Source organism: Lathyrus oleraceus, chromosome 5 (assembly GCF_024323335.1).
Source record: "Lathyrus oleraceus cultivar Zhongwan6 chromosome 5, CAAS_Psat_ZW6_1.0, whole genome shotgun sequence".
In the NCBI taxonomy this organism is placed as follows: Eukaryota; Viridiplantae; Streptophyta; class Magnoliopsida; order Fabales; family Fabaceae; genus Lathyrus; species Lathyrus oleraceus.
The window spans coordinates 525,597,008-525,615,806 of NC_066583.1; the positions used below are offsets into that span (position 1 = coordinate 525,597,008).

At 33.0% G+C, this 18,799-nt stretch overlaps 1 long non-coding RNA gene across 1 annotated transcript; it reads right to left on the reverse strand.

Moving 5' to 3' along the window:
• Positions 1–15,862: 15,862 nt before the first annotated feature.
• On the reverse strand, positions 15,863–18,554 carry LOC127083001 (uncharacterized). The gene is made up of 2 exons (XR_007788276.1): positions 18,413–18,554; positions 15,863–16,444 (listed from the first exon to the last, which is right to left on the reverse strand). It is a non-coding gene; the product is annotated as an uncharacterized LOC127083001 (long non-coding RNA).
• Between the last annotated feature and the right edge of the window lie 245 nt (positions 18,555–18,799).

Genomic DNA, 18,799 nt, shown 5'->3' on the forward strand with positions numbered 1-18,799 from the left:
CTATAGTTAAGTTTATTTACATGCTTGATTTAAGAAAAAAAGTTTGAAAAGGCAATGACATAAGGCCAAAGTTTCTAACTTTTTGCAAAAAGTGGTCAAAGTATAGAACAAAAGTAGTTCACACAAAGAAGATTTTGAAAATGGAGGGAAAGATTTTAAAATTAAATAAATGGGGAGAAGATGAAGAGACTACCCTATGTACAAAAATTAAAAGTTTAGAGTTGAAAAGATCTGACCAAACGAGTAGCAATCCAATAGACAAGTATGTCAATAGAAACCCAGAATTCCCTTGGACTTTTTAGAATCAAACAACACACAAATGCACAATTATTATCTTGATGAGCAAGGCATCAAATAAAGATGGCCTCATCCAAGCTTATCCACTTCATGATCTTCTTCAAAATGGCCCATGCAACAGATGAATTCTACAAGTTATAAGTTCAAAATAACAGCTTGACAATGATCATGTTGCAGATGAATCTTAGAGAGATCTTCAAGGATGTATCAGATGAATTTAAATTGCAAGCACTTGGTTCTTCAACAAGTTGGAATTTCTAAGTTTTTTTAGGATCAAACCAACAATCCACTCAAAAGTTTTTTAGGATTTTTGTGATTATTATGTACATTAATGGTCAAAGACCACACAAACAAACAAAATAACACCAACAAAATATATCACACAATATGGTCCAAATGGACAAAGTGAAAATTACATTAACATAAACAATTATAATGATATGTATAATGGCAAATGAAATAAAGTACTAAAAGTAAATTGCATTAAAGTAAAGGCTTGAAATTAAAAGTTAATAGTTAGTAGGTTAGAGGTTAATTTTGTTTTGCTTTTGCTTTCAAGACATTCTTTGGAGAACACTCAACCCACTTATCACAAGCATGGATCCTTGAACCAAAACATCTTTCAAAGGAAGGGAAGAAGGCCAAGTTTCCACACAATACCATGAAAGAGAGGAGAGTTACAATCTCACTAACTAGAATACTTATGCCTTTTATGTCACAAATTTAGCGCTATGTTAAGCAATCGTAATTGGACTTATGTAGAAGTCACAACTATTTGAGGCCGGGCAATAGAATTTTGGTGTTAATGCATGTTAGAGACATAGTATAATGGACTATGCTCATAAAACATACCACACACAAAAAGAATATGCAATAGGTGTGGCCTAATCTCATCCATACTCATGTCAATTTTTCAATCAACTAGCATTAGGACTTTGAGATGTCATAGGCCTAATCTCTCAATATATTTGGAATTTGAGTGAATGGAGATCAGATTCGAGCTCAGTGCCATTTTGTTCTTCAAGATATTGTCCTTGTTTTTCTTTTTGGTGATGGTTCATCTTAACCAGTCCGGTGAGGTCCACCGGAGAAGATGACCAGAGCTCTGGCTCCGGCGATGACTTGGCAAGGCTGTGAACCATAGGATCCATGTATCACGTTTTAATCTTGAGCGTTTGTTTTAAATACCATGTGTACAATGCAGTTGACTAAGGTACATGTGGAACGCGCTTTGGATCATCAAATCTGCCACCTCAATTAATGAGGGAGATCTGATGGTCCACGTAATTTAGAATTTCTGAAATTTTATTTTAATTTCATTTTCTTCAATAATTCATATTAAATTTAATATTGATCCAAAAAATATGGGACTTTCACCAAAAAATTTCAAATATTTTTCTCTTCCATACTCTGAATTAAAATTCTTTTTTGGATCAATATTAATATTTTTCATGAATTAATTGTTTTGCATTTGTTTTTATTTTTTTAAAAATATTTTTAAATGTCCAAAAATTATGAAATTTTTTCTCCAAGGTCCTTTGACCTTGTTTGACCTATGATAAATCCCATGGCCATTTATATGGTGTTTTGATGAGATTTTAGGAATTTGACAAAATATATTTGATTTAAATGCATTATTTTATTATTTTTAATTGAATAAATGTCAATTAAATTTTGTTGACCATTTGTATTTGATGAAATTGCATGAGGGATTTTAGGGTCAAAATTGGGGTCTTACAGAGTCTATGGTTTCCTGCAGAAAAACCCATATCCCCCTTACAGGTAGGTTCTATCCTTCAAAGACAACCCTAAAAAGGTTCCTAGAGTCAATGACCCATTTTGAGATACCATTGCTTGAGACGACTGACTCACCGGACAATGATGCTCTCAAAAATATCTACTCTAGGTGTGATGTCTCGTGTCAACCATGATTGCTGAGTAACTCCATGGAGGTCAGACACGACTCTAGTCACATTACTATCTTGTGTCTGTGCTCAAGCTCAGGTATAGATCTTCTCTCATGTAACAAATCCCAACCCAACAGAGAGTATAATATATATCAAGTATATAATGAATATTTAAAGCAATGAAGAATGTGATAAATAAAGCATGTAAAGCATAAAGATAAAACACCCAAACCAACGGAGAAGCAATCAAAACTAGGCTCAACTCTTTTTAGCGACTAGGGAGTATCCCAAGTAGCAGAATATCCCTAGCAGAGTCTCCAGCTAAAGTTAGCGGAAATATACCCGAATGCATCGCACACTCAAATATACAACAAAGTCACCGTCGAACTTTATTTATTCCTGAAGGAAAGGGAAAACATCGATAAAATCCGGGGAAATAGAAGTTGGGTAAGGAAGTCGGTTATGCAAGGGGAAGGTATTAGCATCCCTCACATCCGTTGTACTCAACGTGAATCGTTTTGATTGTTCTTTTCTTAAATGAGTGTTATCTAAGGATTAATCGTGAAATGATAAGGGAAATAAATAAATAGATAAAGTTCTCAATGAGGATTATGGCCCTCATGCCTACGTATCCTTAAAGTGCAATAAGGAATTTAGAGCTTCGTAATTCATATAACTAATGGTAGGAGGTGAAAATAATTGTGATAACAAATGTGGTTTGAACCAAAGGATTGCATGATTTGAACTCCAAAAGAGAAGACATCTGAACCCAAGAGTAAAACTGGCATTAACCAATATGTGGGTAGCCTGAGCATTCGTCACTATATGGTACGACCGAAAACAAAGAGAATTAAGTGTTTTGTTTGATAGCACAAACAACTCTTGGTTCACAAGATGGACACAAGATAGAGCTCAAAGAGATAGTGTATTTGGAACAAAGATACCAGTATATCACATGAAGTGAATGAATGTAGAATTATGAAGGCATTATGGATGTGAATGGAATGATAGGGAAAAGTAACCAAAGTCAAAGAATTGAGGTTTTTGATAAAAGTGACTGAAAAGGTATAGTTTTAAACCAAAGGGAGGGGTATGTTGGAATCCATAGAGGGAATGAAATTTGTACCATAAATGGAAACAAGCGCATTGGCCAAAAAATAATGAATAAAATGTTTGTGTGCAAGACAAACAACTCTCGGTACAAATGTGAATTGCCAATTAAATCGTCCTAAAAGGGTATATATGGAATTCTAAAGAAAATTGTATTTGGTTTCAAAGCAGACAGTATGTCACTGAGCTGAGTGGTTTATGATTGAAGGTAGATAATGGATCATGAAAGATATGGATGGTGCCCTGAGGCGGAAGAAATAATTTGGATATGCTCGCCAAGGGTTCCAAGCCTTGTGCCTTGAGACAGAGAAGATTTTTGGAATTTTTGAAGGATTAAGACTTTGGTTTGAACTACCATCCAAATAAACCCAACATTGTAGCAGATGATTTGTGTTTGAAGTCCTTACACATGGATGCTTTAATGGTTAGGGAGTTAGACTTGATTGAACAATTGAAAGATTTGAGTTTGGTAAGCATGGTGTCTGCAGATAGTGTGAAGTTGAGTATGTTGAAGTTGACTAGTTGTTTCCTTGATTAGATTTGAGAGATTCAGAAGTTATATGTAGCCTTAGTCGATCATCTATCACCAACTAATAAATATGAAGATTTTAAGGTAGATGAGAATAAGATCCTTAACTTTTGGGATAAAGTTTGCATACCTGATGTCCGCAACTTAAGAAGAATATTTTGGAAGAGAGTCACTGAAGCGGTTTGAGTATTCATCTTGGAGCTACCAATATGTACCAAGACCTCAAGACAATGTTTTGGTGGCCAAGAATGAAAAAAGGACATTGCACAATTTGTATATTCATGTTTGACTTGTCATAAGTCAAAGATGGAGCACCAGAAGTCGTATGGACTAATGCAGCCATTGGATATTCCAGAATGGAATGGGATAGTATATTGATGGATTTTATAACTGGGTTACCAAATACTCCGAGGGGGTTTGATTCGATTTGGGTGATTGTGGATAGGTTGACTAAATTGGCTCACTTTATTCCGATTAAGATCAATTTTCCTTTGCAGAACTTGGATGAGATTTAAATTGTAGTGATTGTAAAGCTTTATGCCAGTATTGTGTCAGATAGAGATATGAGGTTAACTTCCAATTTTTGGGAGAGCTTTGGGTACTAAGATAAAGTTGAGTTATGCATATCATCCACAGACTGATGGTCAGACTAAGAGGACTATTCAGTTTTTGGAAGACCTTATCAGGGCTTATGTATTAGAGCAAGGAAATGTTTGGGACAATTTTATTCCATTGATTATGTTTACTTATAATAACATTTATCATTCGAGTATTTGAATGTCATTGTTCGATGTGTTATATGGGAGAAGGTGTAGGACTCCTCTTTGTTGGTATGAATCTGGAGAGACTGTTGTTCTTGGACCATAGATTATTCAGCAAACTATAAAGAAAGTGAAGATGATCCAAGAGAAGATGAAGGCATCTCAGAGTAGGCAGAAGAGTTATCATGATAAGAGGAGGAAGGACCTCAAATTTTAAGAGGGAGATCATGTGTTTCTAAGAATCACACAAGTGACTGGTGTTGGGAGAGATTTGAAGTCTAAGAAGTTCACCCCTTATTTTATTGGTCCCTATCAGATTTCACAAAGGATATGAGTTGTTGCTTATAGGGAGGCCCTACCACCGTCTCTTTCGAATCCGCATGACGTCTTCCATGTGTCTCAGCTTCGGAAGTATATTTCTGATTCGTCGCATATTATCCAGATGGGCGATGTTTAGGTGAGAGAGAACCTAACTATGAAGGCATAATCTATCAGGATCGAGGATCGAGAAGTGAAACAGCTCAGGGGAAGGATATCTCTTTGGTGAAGGTAGTCTGGGGAGGACCTGCTGGAGGAAACCTAACTTGGGAGCTAGAGAGCCGGATGAGGGAGTCATATTCATATTTGTTCTCAACAGGTAATTTTCGAGGATGAAAATCATTTTAAGTGGGGGAGAGTTATAACGCCCGAACTTATTATTTAAGCAATTTATTTATTTGTTTGTGTGATTAAGTGATTATATGAGAATTATGGTATTTTCGGAGTGCAGGGGTAATTTGCTAATTTACTAATTACTTGGGTTAAGAGTTGTGAGAACAGATAAATAAAATTATTTTAATTATTACTTAATTATTGGTAATAAAATAAAATAATAATAAGTGGAAAATCGTGATTAAATAATTATTTAATTGAATATTTATTTAACTTAAATATTTATTTGATTTAAATAATTATTTGATTGATTAAATAAAAGAAAAGGACAATTTTATGATTAATGGGAAGTAGAAGGTAGAAGGAGAGAAAATTGGATTTATTTGGGCAAAAACTATAATTTTGAAAAATAAACTCATATAAATACTAAAATTTGTGAAAAATTAGGTTAGAATCCAATTTTGTCAGAACATGAAAGAGCCATAGAGGTTTCTGGGATCGTGAAGGTTGTGGGACAAGGATTCAAGGAAAATAACCTTAACGGAAAAGTCGAGGTAAATGGGGAAATTATCAACACTTAGATGGTTTCTGTCTTGCAGGTTAGTGAGGGTTTCTTACCTTCCTATCAACGTCCTTAGGGAAATGTTATGGGTTTCCCTAATTTTCATTTATGTATTCACGAGTTACGGTGTTTTCTTGCCTGTGGAATTTTGTTGGATTGTTGTTGTTGTTATGTGTTTAATCATAGACCCTAGTGAGGGATTTGGATTAAATTCCCTTCGGGCTCTATACTTCATTATTGGAAGTGATAACCGTATGATATGACATGATTACATGATTATTTGATTATTTTTGTTGATTTGGTTCCTGTTATGTTGGACTTTTTCCCCTAGGGATTCGAACGACTCTTTTAGGGTCGTTTGATTCCCCAAATTTGTTATTTTTAATTTGGAATGTTTTCCCTTTTTTTCTTCCTAAGTCGTCTGTTTTCCCTAGATTTTCCCCAAAATTGACAGAACTTATTTTTTTAAGTAGTTTCATCAAAAATCACTTTTTGGCAGACACTTCAAAATTGGAAAGTTTTTTTTTTATTGAAAAATCAGGTTTTTGGAAAATAGTTGAAAAGTCAGAACATTTTTTCAAAAGTCGAAAATATGTTCAATATGGAGAAAAGCACAGAAAAATCGCATGTACACTTAAAAAGGGATTTACCGCCTTATTTCAAGCATATCTTGAGTTTCGAGACTCGGATTAAGGCGTGATTCAAAGGTTGAAAAGCTAACGCGATAATCTTTATCTTGAAGTAGAAAAATTGGGTCTACATGCACTACAACAATAACAATTTGCTGGTTTTTATACCAGAGACGTTGTCAATTTCAGTCATGTGTTGATCATCATGGTTCATGCATAACTAGAGTTTCATAAGTCCTTTTGAGATGTCGTCAGTTGCATTAGAAATAGGGTTTAATGATCCTTTTAACTGCAAATGTTCATAAGTTTCTCATAAGTATACAATTTTTGGTGTTATTTTGAAGTCAGGAAAAACATTATGCCTGATGCGAGTACCCGTCTATGGTGTTGGATTACACTAAATTAATTGTTGTATTAAGTTCTGAAATAAAAATCATATTCTTAAAATAGACTCTCTAAGATTTCTGGAAAATATTCATTTGCTTGATTCTGGCTCCATTTAATATATTAAATAATTATTCGAATATGACTTGTGACTAGTAGGAAACATGATTTTAGGGTAGTTTGATGAGTTTGTGAGAATTTTGAGAATTATAAATTTGAGACATTTCGAGCTCCCTGGGTAAATTGAGAAATTGAGGAAATTGCTTTAGTAGAGTTATTACTTGTCAACTTGTAATCCTTTTTAAGTTTTTGAGCATTTTGAGAAAATATGAGGTTTTGTGAAATTTGAAAAAATATGAGTTTTTGAGAATTTTGAGAAAATATGAGTTTTTAAGAATTTTGAAAATAATATGTTTTTGAGAAACTATGAGTCCTTGGGAATTTTTGATTTGTTTTTAGAAGTTGATGATTTGAGAACAATTGGTAATAATACAACATTACTTTTTTAGATAAATAATTAATTTATTTTGAAAATGTATTTTGAGTATAGTAATCCAGAGAGAGATTACCGTTATGGCATTGAATGGCGTTTTGAGAATAGTAATCCAGAGAGGGATTGCAATGATGGCCTTGAATGAAGTTTTGAGTTAGTAATCTAGAAAGGGATTACACTGATGTGCGAGTATGGCGAATTATAGGTTCAAGAGTGGAACCTTTTGTGAATGATTGAGACTTTTGATTTGTTATGATTTTGAGATGATGATGATGTTGAATTTTATGTTGTTTGTGATCATGCATTCATGCATTTCAGAGATAGGTAGGACTTTAGTCCAGTGATGGCCTGATTCAGAGAGGGACTATGGAAGTCTCACGTCTAGAGAGGGACACGGTTCAGAGAGGAACCAAAGACATGGGAATATCAGTAAGATACCTCTGATCCCAGTGATTTTAGTACCACGTGCATTTGAGATGGAGATAGTGGCATTATATTAAATTTGCATTATGATATGCTTGATTGTGTTTTGAGTTTGATTGAGAATATTGTTATATTCGCCAGTACTATCCTGTCTCGCTGAGTTTCATCCTTAATAATTGTTAGATGTATTTCCACCCCCTGTTTGTTGTTGTGGCATCTATGCTCCTCGGGAGTATAGGAAATCAGGTACATGAGTAGATGCTGAGTTAGGGGATGACATTGATTCCTCTTTTAGCTTTTATCATTGGGTCTTAAAAGAATCACTCTGATATGTAGCATCGGAGATTGCGATGTCTTTCGTTATCTATGTTTTCTTTTGCATGGTTGAAATTTGTTGTTGAGACTTTATGTCGAACTTTGTTTCATTTCCGATGCTTATCTGATATGATTATCTAGTATTTCGAGCTTCTATGTTTTCGTGACACTCTAATATTTATTTTTTATTTGAACTATTTCATTAAATGTCAAGTCGGGATTAGGGCGTTATAATTTGCGGTAGTGTAACCAAATAACGATTTTGGTTAACCGGTTACAGGTGTAATCGATTAACAGAAACTGGTTAACCCGTTACGCCTGATGTGTTTTTGAAAAAATAGTTAAAATTACGTTTGTGTAATTGGTTAACAACATAGTGTAACTGGTTACATCTGATACAAAATTGAAAAATACCTTTAAAAAGAATTTTATATTCAAAACCATATATATCAAAACTTATTTTATGAATTATTATGATTTGTTAATCATGTCATCAAGGACTAAGGTAAACATATGATCAAATTGCAACTTGTACCTCAATGAAGGATCATCTTCCAAGCTCCAAGGATGTTTTGACATTGTTGCTTGAGATATAATTCTTGTTACCATAGAACTTTGAACATGAAACTTTGAACATGAAACTTTTTCTCATCCTTTGATAATGCACATGAACTAGAGATATTATACCTATCTTCATCAAAACACAATGTTGGAGAAGCTTGACTTTATAATCTCTCCCTTCTAATGATGACAACCATTGAAACTTGAAGTGCTTGAAACTCTTAGACCATTTGAAAAGATCTGAAGTAATATGCTCTCCATAACATCCATAACTCCCCCTTGATCAATAGTGAATTTGAATTCTTTGTTTCTACATAAGTTAGAGGATACACGCATACACGTATATTCTACCCCTTTGTCATTATCTAAAGGAAGGGAAAAAAGAGAAAGTATAGTATTGAAAATTTAAAATAAAAATATATAGAGTATGTAACAACACAACATAATCATATATCTTATATAATTGAAGGTAATCATGTTCACAAAAGACTTTTAATCAAGAAGGATAGTGAACACATGATAATTCACATATGACATGAAAATCAACTTATTTAAAATGAAACATAAACATGTATGTTATACATTTTGAGAAGAGAGTGCATGCTATCAATTAATTATCGTAGAACTTCCTTTGTGTGATGATCAAACACCATGTAATATTCCCAATTCTCTTCGAATCTTGAAGAACGGTTCTTTAGCAAGCAGTTTTGTGAAAATATACGTCAATTGGTTATGTGTATCCATGAATGTAACGTCAACATTACCTTTAAGCGCATGATCTCATAAGAAATGATGTTGAATATCGACATGTTTGGTTCTTGAGTGCATTTGGTTACGTTTATGGAACTTGTATTATCACACTTCAACGAAATGCATCAAAGGTTCACGCCGTAATGGAAAAGTTGTTTCTTTAACCAAAGGATTTATGCACAACAACTTCCTGCAATAATATATTTTGGTTCATCCGTACTAAGAGCCACGCGTGCTCTTTTTTTACAGGACCACAATACGGGAGCATTTCCTAGGATATGACATGTGTCGTGTGTACTTTTCCGGTCTATTTTACAACATTCATAATCTGAGTCAGAATAACCAATTAAATCACATACACTACCTTTAGGATACCATAAAACGACGTTTATTGTTTCTTTGAGGTACATCATGATTCTCTTCACGGAGGCAAGATGTGATTCCTTCCGATTGACTTGAAACTGTGCACAAAGAGAAACACTAAATGTAATTTCAGGACAGATTTCTGTCAAATATAATAATTAACAAATCATACCTCGATATTTAGTGATATCAATTGAAACACCTTATTCATCTTGATCTACATATGTTTCGGAGCCCATAAGATTAGCCATTTCTTTGCAATTGTCCATAATAAATTTTTTCAACAACTCTTCGCAATATTTGGTTTGGTTGATGAAGATTCCATTCTTTAGTTGCTTGATTTGAAGTCCAAGAAGATAGTTCATCTTACCCATCATAGACACCTTGAACTCTCCTTGCATCACCAATGAGAACTCTTCACAAAGTTTTTTGTATTTTGAACCGAATATGATGTCGTCAACATAAACTTTAACCATTAAAGTATGATTTTTAATTTTATTGACAAATAAGGTATTATCAACTTTAACTTTTTAAAAACCTCTTTCACATAGAAAGTTGCTAAGTCTATCATATCATGCTGTTGGTGATTGCTTTAAGCCATAAAGATCCTTTTACAACTTGAAGACATGTGAAGGATTCTTGCAGTCTTCAAAACTTGAAGGTTGTTTGACATAGACTTCCTCATTGATGTATTCATTTAAGAAGGCGCTTTTAACGTCCATTTGGGAATAATTGGAAATTTAATGGACAGGCATAAACAAGTAATAAATGAATAGCTTCTAACCTTGCAACTGGAGCAAATGTTTCTTATAAGTCGAGTCATTCTTCTTGATTGTAACCTTGAGCCACTAATCATGCTTTGTTTCGAACAATTATACCATTATCATCAAGTTTGTTCTTAAACACTCATTTGGTACTTGTGTTGTTTTACCACTTGGCCTATGAACAAGTTCCCAAACTTGATTTAATTATTCTTGCATGGAAGATATCCATTGGTAAGCATAAATTGGTATTATATGATGTATGTTCCTAATTTCCGAATTAAGCAAACGGGTTTAAGCAGACGCAAATTAAGCAAACGCGACTTAATCAAACACGTTAACAAAAAAGCTATGCTAACGTGATTATAGTTAGAGATCATACAAACAATCAAATTTAATCAACTATATACTATAAGAAACAATCGAATTAAGCAAACGAAAGTAATTGAATTAAGCAAATGAGTTTATAGGAAGAATTGAAAAGAAATTGAAATTAAACTGAAATTAATAAAAACCTCAAAGTGGAATTCGAATACAATAGATCAGCTCTTTGGGAATTAGCTCTTCATGAAATCTTCTAAGCAATATTGTATCATCAAAATTCAGAATAGGATTACTATAGTAGTGAAAGACCTAATATAATAAAAGGGAAATTAGGGCCCTTATGGGATCCGACCCGAAAATTACAAAAATCGGCCCAAACTAACTATTTTAATTATGTTTGGAACTACAACGAATTATTCGACCCTCCTTAACATCTAATCAGCTTTTGACTTCAACATGAAACTTGTAGCTCTTTCTCTTATATTTCCAACACATATTAGAACACATCAATCTGATTCTCGTAGCTTAGGTTATGGTCTGTATAGTAACAAGATATCAAATAACTATTTATGCTGAAAATAAAGTACGAAAATAAAATAAAAGCAAAAATAAACTTAAATATAAAAACACACTAAAATAGTAAAAATAATAGAATAAACTATAGAAATGCCTAAGTACAATTATAGAAGAATGTGCATCAAAATGCACTGATCAGTCGTCTTCTAAGACTTCATCAATTTTTGAAGGTTCTATTTAAGAAACAAATTCCTTATTCAAGCAAGCATCTGATATTTAGTCTTGTTGTAAATACTTGACTTATATAACCAATAACTTTATCAATTGGGTGATCAGGATGGATTATTTATTCTTGAGGAAGCTCACTTTGATTTGTCACTTGTTGATGAAGCCTTTGGTAACATCTTCCATAGGAACTTCAAAAATATCATCATCATCACAAATAACTATATTCTTCTTAGATGGGTTAGATTCATCAAAGGAAATATGCATTGATTCTTATATAGTTAAAGTTCTTTTATTATAAATTTTATAAGTTTTACTAGTAAGAGAGTAACCAATCAATATACCTTCATTAGACTTCTCGTCAAACTTACCGAGATTGTCTTTGTCATTATTGAGGACAAAGCGCTTGCATCAAAAGATACTAAAGTGAGCAATGGTTGACTTCCTTTCTTTGAAGACTTCATATGAAGTCTTTTTCAATATTCATCTTTTAATAACCTGATTACTTACATAACATGTTGTACTTACCGCATCCGCCCAAAAATGTTTTGGTAGACTTGAATCACTAAGCATTGTTCTTGTAAGTTCTACTAGAGATCGATTCTTTCTTTCCACCATTCCATTTTGTTGTGGAGTCATTGGTGCTGAAAAATTGTGAAAGATCCCATGCTCTTCACAAAACTCCTCAAATGATGCATTTTGAAACTCTTCACCATGGTCACTTCTAATTGATGCAATTTTTAGTGATTTTTCATTTTGTACCTACTTTGCATATCTCTTGAATTCCTTGAATGCATAAATTTTTTGCACTAAAAAGAATGTCCAAGAATATCTAGAAAAATCATCAACAATAACTAAAGCATATACATTACCTCTGAAGCTTCTAGTTCTTAATGGACCAAACAAGTCTATATGCAACAATTGAAGTGTCCTTGTAGTAGACACCACATTCTTTGGTTTGAAAGTTGATTTGGTTTGTTTTCCCTTTTGGCAAGCATCACGTAATTTATCTTTGAAAAACTTTATCTTAGGTAAAACAATGATAAGATCATGCTTTCCTAGTATGTTTAAATGTTCCATATGAATATGGGCAACTCTTTTATGCCAAAGCCATGAGTCATTGTTGTTACCATGAGACATTTTACTTTCAAAGATAAATCATCTAGGAAATCATGAAAATATTATTAATTCGTTTACCATTGAGTTTTAGCTCATGAGTGACTTCATATTCAATCAAGAATTCATCCTTGGTGAACATGATTTTGAAGCCTTTATCACAAAGTTGGCTTATGCTTAGGAGATTGTGCTTTAGTCCTTCAACATAAAGAACATATTCAATGGATGTGAAAGGTGATGCTCCAAATTTGTATATGCCAATCATTTTTCCTTTGTTGTTGTCCCCATATGTGACATAACCCTTTGCTTTTAAGACTAGAGATGAATTTTTTTTATATCTCCTGTCATATGCTTAGAACAATCACTATTGAAATACCATAGATTTGTAGTGGTTTTCAAGCATACGTACAAAACATATTAGATTTTGTTAGGTGCCCAAATTGCCTTGGGTCCTTCATAATTAGTTCCTTTATTGACCCATACATAATGCCCATTTTCCACACTAAAGTTCCTTACGTAGCAAGCATTAGGTGTGTGACCAGTTATACCACAATAGAAACAAGTAGGAACAAAATTACTTCTATATCTAGGAACATAAGATTTCTTCTTAACAAATCTTTTCCTTTTAGGATAATGATGCGTATTTTTTTTCTTTGTTCACTTTCTCTTTAGTGGATTGGTCACTAGCCTTAACAAAGATAGTTTTGCTAGAACTTGGTTTATCAAATTTAGAATAACCAAGTCCATTTTTGTCATTAAAATATATTTGTTGACTAAGGACTCCCTCCAATCCAATTTGCCCCTTTTCATATCTTTCAAGAACTCTTTTCAATTGGACAATTTGGAAAGAAAGTGACTAACACTCGTTGCATGTAAAACTATTTTCTTCTTTTTCAACATAGTTTTGTTTTTCAACTTCAAAATCTTTTTCCATGGTGTCAATCTTTTCTTTAAGAGATAAATTTTGTTTCTTTTATTTTGACACCATTTTGTAAATAATTTTGCATTCATTGAGTAGTTCATCTATAACACCTTGAGTATCATTATCATAAAGGGAAAAATCATTACTAACCTCTTCATATTCATCATTGGAATGATGTCATACCATCAAAGCAAGATTTGCACATTCTTCACTTTCCGAGTCATATGATGAACTTACTTCATTTCCATCCCATGCAATATAGGCTCTTTTGGATTTTGTCTATTTTCTACTTTTGAAGCCGCTCTTCTTGGTGAGTTTTGGACAATCCGTCTTTATGTGTCCTTGTTTTCCAAATTCATAGCAAGTGACATTTTTTGTTGAAGTGGAAGCATCCGTTTTCTTGAAAAATTTCTTTCTTTTTGCAAATTCAAGGATTTCTCATTATTGCCAAATAACTTACCAAGTCTTTTTATAAGGAGCATGAAGTTTTCATCTTCTTCCAGAGCACCTTCTTCTTGTTCTTCTCTTGTGTCAACTTTCAAAGTAATTCCTTTGGATTTATTCTCTTGATTCTCATGCTTTTCAAGTCTTCCAAGTTTAATTTCATGCTCTTGAAGTTTTACGAACAAGGATGCATGCGTCATGGTAGAAATACTTTTCTTTTTTGATATTGTTGTAACTTTTGGTTGCATTCCATGGTTAAATACCTAAGTACTTTAAGATTAAGATCACTGTTAGTAAAAGTCTTTCCTAGAGCAATCAAGCGATTGGTCAAGTGTACAAATCTCTTTTGCAATGCGAGAATTGATTCTTCGAGCAGCATTCTAAATAACTCATACTCTTGACTCAAAGTATTCAATCTAGATCTCTTTAGTTTAGTGGTCCCTTCATAAGTTTCTATCAATGTATCTCATATTTTATTTTTTGTTGTACATTGAGACACACAGAAGAATTCTTCCATGCTAAGTGCACTTTGAAGTATGTTGGTTGCTTTTTTGTTGTAAAGAACTTTTTTCTTATCATGTTCATCCCATGAACTTTTAATATTTGTTGTCCCAAAAATGTTGACAACACTTGTAGGAACAAAGAACCATTCTCCACAACATCACATACTTCTTCTCCTTGTTCTTCTGAGTGAGCCTTCATCCGAATTTTCCAAAAATTAAAGTATTCATCAGAAAATAGTGGAGGTTTATTGATGTTGCCATGGTCTTTGAAAATAGGATTTGCGGAAGCCATACTGGTTCTTTAGGAACAATTTACCTATAACCCAATCTGATGTCAATTGTAAATGTATAGTGCACCTATGAGGTGAATTAGGTACTTTGATAGATTTTTGGTTTTAGTGAAGTGTTACTTTAATTTTTTGGTGTTGGTGTTTAGAAAACGTAAATGCAGAAAAGTAAAGAACACCGACGATATATCCTGGTTCCCCTTACAATACGAGAGTACTCCAGTATCTTTATGCATTAAGAGATTTTAATAAGTGTTATAATCTTTTACAAGCATATCCTAATCAATAAGGAACACCCTCTTATGATTTTACAAAGTAGAAAAAGAGAACAATCCTCCCATTTTCACTCTCTTGTTTCTAACAGTCTTTGACAACAAGATATACATAAATCTGGATTTTGTAAGATGTTTTAAGTTGTAATACTTTTATCAATTTCTAGAATTGATCTTATTTTTCAAGTAAATAATTCATAAGATATTATACACAAAGTGCTCCGATGAAATAAGATGAAACTTTTATGATGCAGTTAAATTGAATGCAAAGAGTTTTAATCAAAAGTTTGTAACATAATGCACTTTGTTTAAAAATGAAAAAATGAAGCTTGAATTATAAAGAAAGAGGTGAAGAAACAAAATCTGATATGACATGTATTTATATCAACATAACACCTTTCTGAAAAAGTATGTAATCATGAAACAATGCCATGATTGAAATATGTACTTCGAAATTTGTTAAAATCAGATTTTGAGGGAAAAATGTCACTGCTTTAGTGGTAATCAGTTAACACATAATTGTAACCAGTTACAGCTGAAGCATTTCTTGAAAATTTGAAATTTGTGTTTGCGTAACCGCTTAACGGTTTTGGTTAACCAGCTAACAGAAATTGGTTAACCCGTTATGCCTGATGCATTTTTGAAAAATTAGGTAAAATTACGTTTGTGTAACCTCTTAACAACATAGTCTAACCGGTTACACCTGATGCAAAATTGAAAAATACCTTAAAAAATAATTGAGATGCAAAACCATATATATCAAAACTTATTTTATGCATTATGATGATTTGTTAATCATGTTATTGAGCACTATGGTAAACATATGATCAAATTTCAAGTTGTACGTCAATGAAGGATCAATCTTCCAAGCTCCAAGGATGTTTTGATATTGTTGCTCGAGACATAATTCTTATTACCATAAACTTTGAACATGAAACTATTTCTCATCCTTTGATAATGCACATGAACTAAAGATAATATACTTGTTTTCATAAAAGCACATTGTTGGAGAAGCTTGACTTCATAGCTGAGAGACTGGTACACCACCTATCTTTTGGGCATTGTGGCATATGTGCGACAAAAACCATCCTTTCTTCCTTACTGTACGGAGTTAGCTATAACATTTGTTCCATACCAATGGTTCAATTTTGTTTCTACTAACAGACTCACACACTTTTCAACTTTGATAAATTCATCTGATAGAAATCCTTAACTTTCCGACTTCTCTTACACTACAAGACTGCTCGGACCATGTGCCACCCTGCATTCCCATATAATTGGGAAACCTCTTTTTTCTGACTTTAACAACGCTCACCAAATAACTTCTCTTGCATTTAACCTTCAAAACATCAACAACAGTCAGAATCCTTTGAAACATCAACAAATAAATTCTCTTGCATTTAACCTGTAAATAACACCTGGAAAAAAACAATAATAATGGGGTGAGATGATAATCTCAGTGAGCTCCCCTATCATATGGGTCAACTCGGCTCTACAGGGTTTCTAATCGATTCCTAACTCAAGTCTTCATCTTTCGTTACTTAAGTATTTAAGGGATATTCAAAATGTATGGCAACATGTCCCTTGAGTTCACATAACTCAATAAATCACTATTCAGATTCATGAAATATTGATCCCAAATCTGACCCACGTCTAGGGCAAGGCTCGTTTACGCATTCTCGTATGATTCTCCTTTCAAATGGATATTGGGTTTTCCATGGGACTCGAACCCACATCAAGAATCATCACTTGTATAGGATTTGAACCCACTTTGAGTATCTTTCATCGTATGGGACTCGAATCCACATAGGTGTCCACCTCTCCCCTAGGTCCTGCCATGGTTGGGACTCAAACCCATTTGAGGCACGAATCATTGGTGCCACATCCATTTTCTACTTTACATAAGCATCTCAAATGGGATGTGTACGATCAATGGAAAACATCTGAATACGTGATTAGGTTCCATATCATCATGATTACTCTCATTAATCACTAGGTGATCATATTCACCAACTCATGTTCCATACAAGGCATATTACTTTGTGGCTAAGCTACAATTCTAGTGACTACTCGTCCATGATACACACCGAGGTACCTTCGCGTCCGAATATCGCCATCTATATCATCTGCCATAGCCTTGATTATTCTTACTATTCCATTCACCTAATTACAAACCCTGGGTTTAACCTCACTCATCATCAAGATTTTAATCATCTAATACATACATATAAGAAAACAAGTCATAGTATACTTCATAACCTACACGTCATAATTTCATACATAAAGCACACATAATAGTTCATTACCACTAGAACTTTCAGAACAAATAGAACTTTCAGAACAAATGGTCCTCGCCAAATAAGACTTCCAAAACAAAGGTTCCTCACAAAATATCCACCCAATAATTGGAACATAAACATGGTTTCTATTTACCAAAAGGTAAAGTATTGGACTCACTTTCTAATATATTCAATCTCACATCAACCGGACTTACGAATCCCGTTTTATGGTGGAAATAGATAAACAAGCAATATACATTCGTTATGGTTAATCCATCATGTGAAATTAACATATATTGAAGACATTATATTCAACAAACATGAAATAACATCACACAATTAGTAAAAATACATGACACTAACACACAATGTTCAATAACAATCACAACACTCAAGCTACACTCGAAAAAGATGTTTACATGCAAAACGCACACATTACAACAATTAATAAAATACAAAACAGAAACATGTTTACATGCAAAACGCACACATTACAACAATTAATAAAATACAAAACAGATTGTATTGTATGAATTGACATAACATGCATGAAACACATCCAAGCAATACATTACAAATGTAGTCGTATATCATAGAATATTTATCACACTCACAAATTAACACATGTTCACCCAAAATACATCGTATGTTTATAGTCATATACCTAAGCATTAGCATAACATAGTTTAATAGTTGTAAAGTAAATACATATTACATTACACAAACACATAAATATCTGACACAACACAATCAGAAGCAATTATGATCATATAGAGAACACATACAAAAGTAGTACTACATACACATATTTGGAGAACATGGTATCAAAGCTTATACAAAAAATGACAATAACCATATAAAATGTGAAAACAAAAATGGCAACATAGTTTCACACACAATCACATAATATAAACATATTTTCAATACATAATCTCATAATTTATCATAAATATAACAAGATTTCACAAGAAACCTAAACCCAAATTTTGATAAATGTTTCCTCAAGTTAAAACTAACAAAGAACTCACCTCTAGCGAGGAATATGATGAAGAAATTGAGATGAAGTTGGCGATGATGATTCTTCTTCTTCTTTCTCTATTCTCTTCTTTCCTCTTTTATCATTTCTTTCTCTTGTTTTTCTTTTACTGATAAGTAGAAAGATAAGGAAAGAAAATACATGGTGGATGAAAAAGTAGTAGAGAAAAGAGATAAATTTGAGTGGTTGTAATGAAAAGGTAGTAAAAAAAATCTTTAATTTAGATATTTTATCTACTAGAGCAATTGACCAATTATTAATATTAACAAAATATTCTTTCTTGTAATTATTAATAAAGGTCAATCTTTTTTAATAAGAATTAATTTCTTCCGAGTTCATTGATTATTCTATTTGTCTCAACTAACAACAAATAGAGCAT